Source organism: Danio rerio, chromosome 16 (assembly GCF_049306965.1).
Source record: "Danio rerio strain Tuebingen ecotype United States chromosome 16, GRCz12tu, whole genome shotgun sequence".
Taxonomy (NCBI): Eukaryota; Metazoa; Chordata; class Actinopteri; order Cypriniformes; family Danionidae; genus Danio; species Danio rerio.
Genome location: NC_133191.1, coordinates 6,859,958 through 6,872,797, shown reverse-complemented (window position 1 = coordinate 6,872,797; position 12,840 = coordinate 6,859,958). Strand labels below are relative to the sequence as shown.

Genomic DNA, 12,840 nt, shown 5'->3' with positions numbered 1-12,840 from the left:
TTTGACCATTTCTTACCTTTCCAGTGCTATTGCCCAGTTTAGTACCATTTTGTACCCCATCGATTTGCCACGCAAACCCCATTCACATTTCCTTTAGGAAATGTACAATTCTAGTTAATGGGGTTTGCCATAGGCAAAGTCCATTCTTACTATTGTGCCTGGTTTATTATTCTTCTTCCTTCTTCTTCTTCTTCTTCTTCCTTCTTCCGTCCTATTTTTCGGCGCGTAACTAGTCCCGCAGCTTTCGTCCCAGACCCTTGAAAGTGGGCTCAAATCGTGCGGTCTTATCGGGAATGGTGTGCTATGACTTTTATAAGGGGTGGGGGGTTTTTTGGCCCCGCAGGGGCCAAAAAACCCCCCCCGAAAATCCCATAGACTTAACATTGAGCCGAACTTTGAAGAATCACAGCGCCGAGTGTGAATTTCGTAGAAATATGGGATTCGCAACAGCTGTAGGGGGTTGCAGCCTAAGTGAGAACATACCCCGCAAGGGGGTATAAGTTGTACCCCTGGGGCTCTAGGACGTCCCAAAGTGGTCCCCATTGACTTATATGGGCCCCATTGACTCCCATTCATTTTCTAGACACTCGTAAGATACTATTCCCGGAAATCGCCGTAGCGCCAACAGCGAAATTTGTAGAGACATAGGATTCGCGACATCTCGAGAGGGTTATAGGAGGCTTCAAACCACACCCCGAAAGGCGGTAAATGTTGTGCCCCTGGGGAGCTAGGACGTCCCAAAGTCTCCATTGACTTTACATGGAGCCGAACTTTAACCAATCACTGCGTCCATTGTGAATTTCATAGAAATATGGGATTCACAACATCTGTAGGGGGTTGCAGCCTAAGTGAGAACATACCCCGAAAGGGGGTATAGGCTGTTCCCCTGGGGTGCTAGGACGTCCCAAAGTGGTCCCCATTGACTTTATATTGGCCATTGACTTCCATTCATTGCATTGACTCCCATTATAAATGTCATATGTCAATCACAGTACATAGCAGTGTCATACTGACTTGGGGGTGGGCTTATTTGACTCAGGCAACCAATCAGCATCTCATTATGATTTTGAAGCTCACAAGCCACGCCCCCCCAGACCATTTAAAGACCCCTCTAACTGCCCCATTGACTTAACATGGGGTGGGATGTCCCATTGCAGATCCCATTGACTTCCATTATAAAGGTCACACATCTATAACATTACATAGGAGTGTCATAGAGACATGGGGGTGGGCTCATTTGACTCAGGCAACCAATCAGCATCACTATATGATAATGAAGCTCACAAGCCACGCCCCCAAATGGGTCCCATAGACTTCTATTATAACTGCCCTACACGCATATCTTTGCTTAGCAGTGTCCTATTGGCTTGGGGGTTGGCTCATCTGACTCAGACAACCAATGAGCTTTTCAATATGATAATGAAGCTCACAAGCCACGCCCCCAAACTGGTCCCATAGACTGCCATTGTAACTGGTCTACTTGCATATCTTTGCTTAGCAGTGTCCTATTGACTTGGGGGTTGGCTCATCTGACTAAGACAACAAATGAGCATCTCAATATGATAATGAAGCTCACAAGCCACGCCCCCAAATTGATCCCATAGACTGCCATTATAGCTGGCCTACATGCATATCTTTGCTTAGCAATGTCCTATTGACTTGGGGATGGCTCATCTGACTAAGACAACCAATGAGCATCTCAATATGATAATGAAGCTCACAAGCCACGCCCCCAAACTGATTCCATAGACTTCCATTAAAATAGGCCTAGATGCATATCTTTGCATAGCACTGTCATAGAGAGATGGGGGTTGGTTCTTTTGACTTAGACAGCCAACCACATTCAAGCTCACTCTGTAATCTCGCCCATAGCAACAAAACAGAGTACCCTAGCAACCATTCATCAACAGCTATATCTCAGCATCAGAACATCGTAGAGACTTGGGGATTGGCTCGTTTGACTCATGCTAGCAAACGGAACTTATATGCTACACATGCTAGCAGTGACTAGCTACATGCTAATATTGACTAGCCATGTACTGTAACTTGCTAGAAATGCTTACTAAGTATAAATATTTCATCAGACAAGTATGTGAGGCTTGCCTAGTCACCACCCAGGGTACCCTAGCAACTGCCTAGCAACCACCCAAATTACACTAGCAACCGCCTAGCAACCACCTAGCAACCGCCTAGTAACGTCTTAGTAAGGGCCTAGCGACCACTCAGGACACCCTAGCAACCGCCTAGCAACGCCTTAGCAATTACTCAGAATACCCTAGCAACCACCTGGCAACACCTTAGCAACCACCTAGCAACCACTTAGGACACCTTAGCAACCGCCTAGCAACCACTCAGAACACCCTAGCAACCGCCTAGCAACCGCCTAGCAACCACTCAGAACACCCTAGCAACCACCTAGCAACACCTTAGCAACCACCTAGCAACCACTCAGGACACCCTAGCAACCACCTAGCAACACCTTAGCAACCACTCAGGACACCCTAGCAACCGCCTAGCAACCACTTAGAATACCCTAGCAACCACCTAGCAACACCTTAGCAACCACCTAGCAACCACTTAGTACACCTTAGCAACCGCCTAGCAACACCTTAGCAACCACCTATCAACCACTCAGGACACCCTAGCAACCGCCTAGCAACGCCTTAGCAACCACTTAGAATACCCTAGCAACCACCTAGCAACACCTTAGCAACCACCTAGCAACCACTTAGGACACCTTAGCAACCGCCTAGCAACCACTCAGAACATCCTAGCAACCGCCTAGCAACACCTTAGCAACCACATAGCAATCACTTAGGACACCTTAGCAACCACCTAGCAACCACTCAGAACATCCTAGCAACGATTCAGAACACCCTAGCAACCAATAAAAATACATTGTACCCCATCGATTTGCCACGCAAACCCCATTCACATTTCCTTTAGGAAATGTACAATTCTAGTGTTACTATTACTGTTCACTTTTTCAAAACTTCGGCGCGCAACTCCGGCCGCATTTTTTGCCCTAGAATGATAAGTGAGGTGTCAAATCGACCGGCCTGTTGAAGAGAGGTGTGCTATGATTTTTCAAAGAGGGTGGGGGTACACTGCCCCCATGAGGGGCAACAAAGTAACCCCCAAAATCCCCATAGACTTAACATGGACACAAAATGGCTGACATTGATATCTAGATTAGAGAGTCGTAGAAGCTTGGGAGTGGGCTCATTTTACTCCGCCTATCAAGTCGGTATTAAGTAGTGACATAACAAATTTGTAGACACTCCCTAGCAACCACTTTAGGCCCCCTAACAACCATATAACAACATAAACAAGCCATATTTTAGCACAGTAATATCGTAGAAAGACAGGGTTTTGGTTCTTTTGATGCAGCTTGATCAAATCTCTATTGTCTTCACCTATTACAAAGGCGTTGCCACACCCTAGCAACCGTTTACATTACCCTAGCAACCAGATAAACACATGAATTTAACCATTTCTTACCTTTCCAGAGCTATTGCCCAGTTTAGTACCATTTTGTACCCCATCGATTTGCCACGCAAACCCCATTCACATTTCCTTTAGGAAATGTACAATTCTAGTTAGTGGGGTTTGCCTTAGGCAAAGTCCACTATTGTTATTCTCCATACTTATTATTATTATTATTATTCTTCTTCCGTACGTTTTTCGGCGCGTAACTCGTCCCGCAGCTTTCGTCCCAGACCCTTGAAAGTGGGCTCAAATCGTCCGGTCTTATCGGGAATGGTGTGCTATGACTTTTATAAGGGGTGGGGGGTTTTTTGGCCCCGCAGGGGCCAAAAAACCCCCCCCAAAATCCCATAGACTTAACATTGAGCCAAACTTTGACGAATCACAGCGCCGAGTGTGAATTTCGTAGAAATATGGGATTCGCAACAGCTGTAGGGGGTTGCAGCCTAAGTGAGAACATACCACGCAGGGGGGTATAAGTTGTACCCCTGGGGGGCTAGGACGTCCCAAAGTGGTCCCATTGACTTAACATGGGCCCATTGACTCCCATTCATTACATTGACTCCCATTATAAATGTCACATGTCAATCACAGTACATAGCAGTGTCATACAGACTTGGGGGTGGGCTCATTTGACTCAGGCAACCAATCAGCATCTCATTATGATTTTGAAGCTCACAAGCCACGCCCCCCCAAACCACTTCAAGACCCCTAATAAGTGCCCCATTGACTTAACATGGGGTGGGATGTCCCATTGCAGATCCCATTGACTTCCATTATAAAGGTCACACATCTATAACATTACATAGGAGTGTCATAGAGACATGGGGGTGGGCTCATCTGACTCAGACAACCAATCAGCATCTCAATATGATAATGAAGCTCACAAGCCACGCCCCCAAACTGGTCCCATAGACTGCCATTATAACTGCCCTACATGCATATCTTTGCTTAGCAGTGTCCTATTGGCTTGGGGGATGGCTCATCTGACTCAGACAACCAATGAGCATCTCAATATGATAATGAATCTCACAAGCCACGCCCCCAAACTGGTCCCATAGACTGCCATTATAACTGCTCTACATGCATATCTTTGCTTAGCAGTGTCCTATTGACTTGGGGGATGGCTCATCTGACTCAGACAACCAATGAGCATCTCAATATGATAATGAATCTCACAAGCCACGCCCCCAAACTGGTCCCATAGACTGCCATTATAACTGCTCTACATGCATATCTTTGCTTAGCAGTGTCCTATTGACTTGGGGGTTGGCTCATTTGACTTGGACAGCCAACCACATTCAAGTTCACTCTGTAACCTCGCCCATAGCAACAAAACAGAGTACCCTAGCAACCGTTCATCAACAGCTATATCTCGGCATCGGAACATCGTAGAGACTTGGGGATTGGCTCGTTTGACTCATGCTAGCAAACGGAACTTCCTATATGCTACACATGCTAGCAGTGACTAGCTACATGCTAATATTGACTAGCCATGTACTGTAACTTGCTAGAAATGCTTACTAAGTATAAATATTTCATCAGGCATGTATGTGAGGCTTGCCTAGTAACCACCCAGGGTACCCTAGCAACTGCCTAGCAACCACCCAAATTACCCTAGCAACCGCCTAGCAACCACCTAGCAACCGCCTAGTAACGCCTTAGTAAAGGCCTAGCGACCACTCAGGACACCCTAGCAACCGCCTAGCAACGCCTTAGCAACCACTTAGAATACCCTAGCAACCACCTAGCAACACCTTAGCAACCACCTAGCAACCACTTAGGACACCTTAGCAACCGCCTAGCAACACCTTAGCAACCACCTAGCAACCACTCAGGACACCCTAGCAACCGCCTAGCAACGCCTTAGCAACCACTTAGAATACCCTAGCAACCACCTAGCAACACCTTAGCAACCACTTAGGACACCTTAGCAACAGCCTAGCAACGCCTTAGCAACCACTCAGAACACCATAGCAACCGCCTAGCAACGCCTTAGCAACCACTTAGAATACCCTAGCAACCACCTAGCAACACCTTAGCAACCACTTAGGACACCTTAGCAACCGCCTAGCAATACCCTAGCAACCACCTAGCAACCACTCAGGACACCCTAGCAACCGCCTAGCAACCACCTAGCAACCACTTAGGACACCTTAGCAACCACCTAGCAACACCTTAGCAACCACCTAGCAACCACTCAGGACACCTTAGCAACCGCCTATCAACACCTTAGCAACCACCTAGCAACCACTCAGAACACCCTAGCAACCGCCTAGCAACACCTTAGCAACCACTTATAACACCCTAGCAACCACCTAGCAACCCCTCAGGACACCCTAGCAACCGCCTAGCAACATCTTAGCTTCCACCATTTATTACCTTTCCAGTGCTATTGCCCAGTTTAGTACCATTTTTTACCCCATCGATTTGCCACGCAAACCCCATTCACATTTCCTTTAGGAAATGTACAATTCTAGTGTTACTATTACTGTTCACTTTTTCAAAACTTCGGCGCGCAACTCCGCCTGCATTTTTTGCCCTAGAATGATGAGTGAGGTGTCAAATCGACCGGCCTGTTGAGGAGAGGTGTGCTATGATTTTTCAAAGAGGGTGGGGGTACACTGCCCCCATGAGGGGCAACAAAGTAACCCCCCAAATCCCCATAGACTTAACATGGACACAAAATGGCTGACATTGATATGTAGATTAGAGAGTCGTAGAAGCTTGGGAGTGAGCTCATTTTACTCCGCCTATCGAGTCGGTATTAAGTAGCGACATAACATATTTGTAAATGCCCCCTAGCAACCACTTTAGGCCCCCTAACAACCATATAACAACATAAACAAGCCATATTTTAGCACAGGAATATCATAGAAAGACAGGGTTTCCGTTCTTTTGATGCAGGTTGATCAAACCTCTATTCTCTTTACCTATTACAAAGGCGTTGCCACACCCTAGCAACCATTTACATTACCCTAGCAACCACATAAACACATGAATTTAAGCATTTCTCCACATTTACTGCTATTTTGCCCAGTTTAGTACCATTTTGTACCCCATCGATTTGCCACGCAAACCCCATTCACATTTCCTTTAGGAAATGTACAATTCTAGTTAATGGGGTTTGCCATAGGCAAAGTCCATTCTTACTATTGTGCCTGGTTTATTATTCTTCTTCCTTCTTCTTCTTCTTCTTCTTCCTTCTTCCGTCCTATTTTTCGGCGCGTAACTAGTCCCGCAGCTTTCGTCCCAGACCCTTGAAAGTGGGCTCAAATCGTGCGGTCTTATCGGGAATGGTGTGCTATGACTTTTATAAGGGGTGGGGGGTTTTTTGGCCCCGCAGGGGCCAAAAACCCCCCCCCAAAAATCCCATAGACTTAACATTGAGCCGAACTTTGAAGAATCACAGCGCCGAGTGTGAATTTCGTAGAAATATGGGATTCGCAACAGCTGTAGGGGATTGCAGCCTAAGTGAGAACATACCCCGCAAGGGGGTATAAGTTGCACCCCTGAGGCTCTAGGACGTCCCAAAGTGGTCCCCATTGACTTACATGGGCCCCATTGACTCCCATTCATTTTCTAGACACTCGTAAGATACTATTCCCGGAAATCGCCGTAGCGCCAACAGCGAAATTCGTAGAGACATGGGATTCGCGACATCTTGAGAGGGTTATAGGAGGCTTCAAACCACACCCCGAAAGGCGGTAAATGTTGTACCCCTGGGGAGCTAGGACGTCCCAAAGTCTCCATTGACTTTACATGGAGCCGAACTTTAACCAATCACTGCGTCCATTGTGAATTTCATAGAAATATGGGATTCACAACATCTGTAGGGGGTTTCAGCCTAAGTGAGAACATACCCCGAAAGGGGGTATAGGTTGTTCCCCTGGGGTGCTAGGACGTCCCAAAGTGGTCCCCATTGACTTTACATTGGCCATTGACTCCCATTCATTACATTGACTCCCATTATAAATGTCATATGTCAATCACAGTACATAGCAGTGTCATACTGACTTGGGGGTGGGCTTATTTGACTCAGGCAACCAATCAGCATCTCATTATGATTTTGAAGCTCACAAGCCACGCCCCCCCAGACCATTTAAAGACCCCTCTAACTGCCCCATTGACTTAACATGGGGTGGGATGTCCCATTGCACATCCCATTGACTTCCATTATAAAGGTCACACATCTATAACATTACATAGGAGTGTCATAGAGACATGGGGGTGGGCTCATTTGACTCAGGCAACCAATCAGCATCACTATATGATAATGAAGCTCACAAGCCACGCCCCCAAATGGGTCCCATAGACTTCTATTATAATTGCCCTACACGCATATCTTTGCTTAGCAGTGTCCTATTGGCTTGGGGGTTGGCTCATTTGACTCAGACAACCAATGAGCTTTTCAATATGATAATGAAGCTCACAAGCTACGCCCCCAAACTGGTCCCATAGACTGCCATTATAACTGCCCTACATGCATATCTTTGCTTAGCAGTGTCCTATTGACTTGGGGGATGGCTCATCTGACTCAGACAACCAATGAGCATCTCAATATTATAATGAAGTTCACAAGCCACGCCCCCAAACTGGTCCCATAGACTGCCATTATAACTGGCCTATATGCATATCTTTGCTTAGCAGTGTCCTATTGACTTGGGGGTTGGCTCATTTGACTTGGACAGCCAACCACATTCAAGTTCACTCTGCAACCTCGCCCATAGCAACAAAACAGAGTACCCTAGCAACCGTTCATCAACAGCTATATCTCAGCATCGGAACATCGTAGAGACTTGGGGATTGGCTTGTTTGACTCATGCTAGCAAACGGAACTTCCTATATGCTACACATGCTAGCAGTGACTAGCTACATGCTAATATTGACTAGCCATGTACTGTAACTTGCTAGAAATGCTTACTAAGTATAAATATTTCATCAGGCAAGTATGTGAGGCTTGCCTAGTAACCACCCAGGGTACCCTAGCAACTGCCTAGCAACCACCCAAATTACCCTAGCAACCGACTAGCAACCACCTAGCAACCGCCTAGTAACGCTTTAGTAAGGGCCTAGCGACCACTCAAGACACCCTAGCAACCGCCTAGCAACGCCTTAGCAACCACTCAGAATACCCTAGCAACCACCTAGCAACACCATAGCAACCACTTAGGACACCTTAGCAACCGCCTAGCAACACCTTAGCAACCACCTAGCAACCAATCAGAACACCCTAGCAACCGCCTAGCAACCACCTAGCAACCACTCAGAACACCCTAGCAACCACCTAGCAACACCTTAACAACCACCTAGCAACCACTCAGGACACCCTAGCAACCGCCTAGCAACACCTTAGCAACCACCTAGCAACCACTTAGGACACTCTAGCAACCACTTAGCAACCACTTAGAATACCCTAGCAACCACCTAGCAACACCTTAGCAACCACCTAGCAACCACTTAGGACACCTTAGCAACCGCCTAGCAACACCTTAGCAACCACCTAGCAACCACTTAGAACACCCTAGCAACCACCTAGTAACACCCTAGCAACCACCTACCAACCACTTAGAACACTCTAGCAACCGCCTAGCAACACCTTAGCAACCACTTAGCAACCACTCAGAACAGCCTAGCAACCACCTAGCAACACCTTAGCAACACCTTAGCAACCACCTAGCAACCACTCAGAACAGCCTAGCAACCATTCAGAACACCCTAGCAACCAAAACAAATACATTGTACCCCATCGATTTGCCACGCAAACCCCATTCACATTTCCTTTAGGAAATGTACAATTCTAGTTAGTGGGGTTTGCCTTAGGCAAAGTCCACTATTGTTATTCTCCATACTTATTATTATTATTATTATTCTTCTTCCGTACGTTTTTCGGCGCGTAACTCGTCCCGCAGCTTTCGTCCCAGACCCTTGAAAGTGGGCTCAAATCGTCCGGTCTTATCGGGAATGGTGTGCTATGACTTTTATAAGGGGTGGGGGGTTTTTTGGCCCCGCAGGGGCCAAAAAACCCCCCCCAAAATCCCATAGACTTAACATTGAGCCGAACTTTGACGAATCACAGCGCCGAGTGTGAATTTCGTAGAAATATGGGATTCGCAACAGCTGTAGGGGGTTGCAGCCTAAGTGAGAACATACCACGCAGGGGGGTATAAGTTGTACCCCTGGGGGGCTAGGACGTCCCAAAGTGGTCCCATTGACTTAACATGGGCCCATTGACTCCCATTCATTACATTGACTCCCATTATAAATGTCACATGTCAATCACAGTACATAGCAGTGTCATACTGACTTGGGGGTGGGCTCATTTGACTCAGGCAACCAATCAGCATCTCATTATGACTTTGAAGCTCACAAGCCACGCCCCCCCAAACCACTTAAAGACCCCTAATAAGTGCCCCATTGACTTAACATGGGGTGGGATGTCCCATTGCAGATCCCATTGACTTCCATTATAAAGGTCACACATCTATAACATTACATAGGAGTGTCATAGAGACATGGGGGTGGGCTCATCTGACTCAGACAACCAATCAGCATCTCAATATGATAATGAATCTCACAAGCCACGCCCCCAAACTGGTCCCATAGACTGCCATTATAACTGCCCTATATGCATATCTTTGCTTAGCAGTGTCCTATTGTCTTGGGGGATGGCTCATCTGACTCAGACAACCAATGAGCATCTCAATATGATAATGAATCTCACAAGCCACGCCCCCAATTTGGTCCCATAGACTTCTATTACAATAGGGCTGGATGCATATCTTTGCTTAGCAGTGTCCTATTGACTTGTGGGATGGCTCATCTGACTCAGACAACCAATGAGCATCTCAATATGGTAATGAAGTTCACAAGCCACGCCCCCAAATTGATCCCATAGACTGCCATTATAACTGGCCTACATGCATATCTTTGCATAGCAGTGTCCTATAGACTTAGGGGTTGGCTCATGGGACTCAGACAACCAATGAGCATCTCGATATGATAATGAAGCTCACAAGCCACGCCCCCAAACTGGTCCCATAGACTGCCATTATAACTGGCCTACATGCATAACTTTGCTTAGCAGTGTCCTATTGACTTGGGGGTTGGCTCATTTGACTTGGACAGCCAACCACATTCAAGTTCACTCTGTAACCTCGCCCATAGCAACAAAACAGAGTACCCTAGCAACCGTTCATCAACAGCTATATCTCAGCATCGGAACATCGTAGAGACTTGGGGATTGGCTCGTTTGACTCATGCTAGCAAACGGAACTTCCTATATGCTACACATGCTAGCAGTGACTAGCTACATGCTAATATTGACTAGCCATGTACTGTAACTTGCTAGAAATGCTTACTAAGTATAAATATTTCATCAGGCATGTATGTGAGGCTTGCCTAGTAACCACCCAGGGTACCCTAGCAACTGCCTAGCAACCACCCAAATTACCCTAGCAACCGCCTAGCAACCACCTAGCAACCGCCTAGTAACGCCTTAGTAAGGGCCTAGCGACCACTCAGGACACCCTAGCAACCGCCTAGCAACGCCTTAGCAACCACTCAGAATACCCTAGCAACCACCTAGCAACACCTTAGCAACCACCTAGCAACCACTTTGGACACCTTAGCAACCGCCTAGCAACACCTTAGCAACCACCTAGCGACCACTCAGAACACCCTAGCAACCACCTAGCAACACCTTAGCAACCACCTAGCAACCACTCAGGACACCCTAGCAACCGCCTAGCAACGCCTTGGCAACCACTTAGAATACCCTAGCAACCACCTAGCAACGCCTTAGCAACGACCTAGCAACCACTCAGGACACCCTAGCAACCGCCTAGCAACACCTTAGCAACCACCTAGCAACCACTTAGGACACCCTAGCAACCGCCTAGCAACGCCTTAGCAACCACTTAGAATACCCTAGCAACCACCTAGCAACACCTTAGCAACCGCCTAGCAACCACTCAGAACACCCTAGCAACCGCCTAGCAACACCTTAGTAACCACCTAGCAACCACTCAGAACACCCTAGCAACCGCCTAGCAACCACCTAGCAACCACTCAGGACACCCTAGCAACCACCTAGTAACACCTTAGCAACCACCTAGCAACCACTTAGGACACCTTAGCAACCGCCTACCAACACCTTAGCAACCACCTAGCAACCACTCAGAACACCCTAGCAACCGCCTAGCAACCACCTAGCAACCACTCAGAACACCCTAGCAACCGCCTAGCAACACCTTAGCAACCACCTAGCAACCACTCAGGACACCCTAGCAACCGCCTAGCAACCACTTAGAATACCCTAGCAACCACCTAGCAACACCTTAGCAACCACCTAGCAACCACTTAGGACACCTTAGCAACCGCTTAGCAACACCTTAGCAACCACTTAGCAACCACTCAGAACACCCTAGCAACCACCTAGCAACCACTCAGGACACCCTAGCAACCGCCTAGCAACATCTTAGCAACCACCATTTCTTACCTTTCCAGTGCTATTGCCCAGTTTAGTACCATTTTGTACCCCATCGATTTGCCACGCAAACCCCATTCACATTTCCTTTAGGAAATGTACAATTCTAGTTAATGGGGTTTGCCTTAGGCAAAGTCCATTCTTACTATTGTGGTTTATTATTCTGTCTTCTTCTTCTTCTTCTTCCGTACACTTTTTCGGCGCGTAACTCGTCCCGCAGCTTTCGTCCCAGACCCTTGAAAGTGGGCTCAAATCGTGCGGCTTTATCGGGAATGGTGTGCTATGACTTTTATAAGGGGTGGGTGRTTTTGGGGCCCCGCAACATTACGCCCAACTTTGACACATTATAGCGCCGRGTGTGAAATTCATAGAAATATGGGATTCACAGCATCTGTAGGGGGTTGCAGCCTAAGTAAGAACATACCCCGCAAGGGGGTATAAGTTGYACCCCTRGGGCTCTAGGACGTCCCAAAGTTTTCCCATTGACTTACATGGGCCCCATTGACTCCCATTCATTTTTCTAGGAGAGCACTAAACGCGCMGCGAAATGGGACGACCTWTGAGGCGTTATAGCGCCAAGTGTGAAATTCRTAGAAWTATGGGAYTCKCAACATCTGTAGGGGGTTGCAGCCTGTAAGAGAACATACCCCAAAGGGGGTATAAGTTGTACCCCTGGGGTGCTAGGACGTCCCAAAGGGGTCCCCATTGACTTTACATTGCCCMTTGACTCCCATTCATTTCTTGACTCACATGTCAATCACATTACATAGCAGTGTCATAGACTTAGGGGTTGGYTTATTTGACTGAGGCAACCAATCARCATCTCAATATGATTTTGAAGCTCACAAGCCACGCCCCCCCAAACC

General features: G+C 47.2%; 1 long non-coding RNA gene across 1 annotated transcript; it reads right to left on the bottom strand.

Annotated features, from left to right (window-relative positions):
- Positions 1 to 6,603: 6,603 nt before the first annotated feature.
- Positions 6,604 to 12,087, bottom strand: LOC141378154 (uncharacterized). Its single transcript, XR_012391955.1, has 4 exons — positions 11,771 to 12,087; positions 11,255 to 11,696; positions 10,598 to 11,200; positions 6,604 to 8,018 (listed from the first exon to the last, which is right to left on the bottom strand). It is a non-coding gene; the product is annotated as an uncharacterized lncRNA (long non-coding RNA).
- Positions 12,088 to 12,840: the final 753 nt, after the last annotated feature.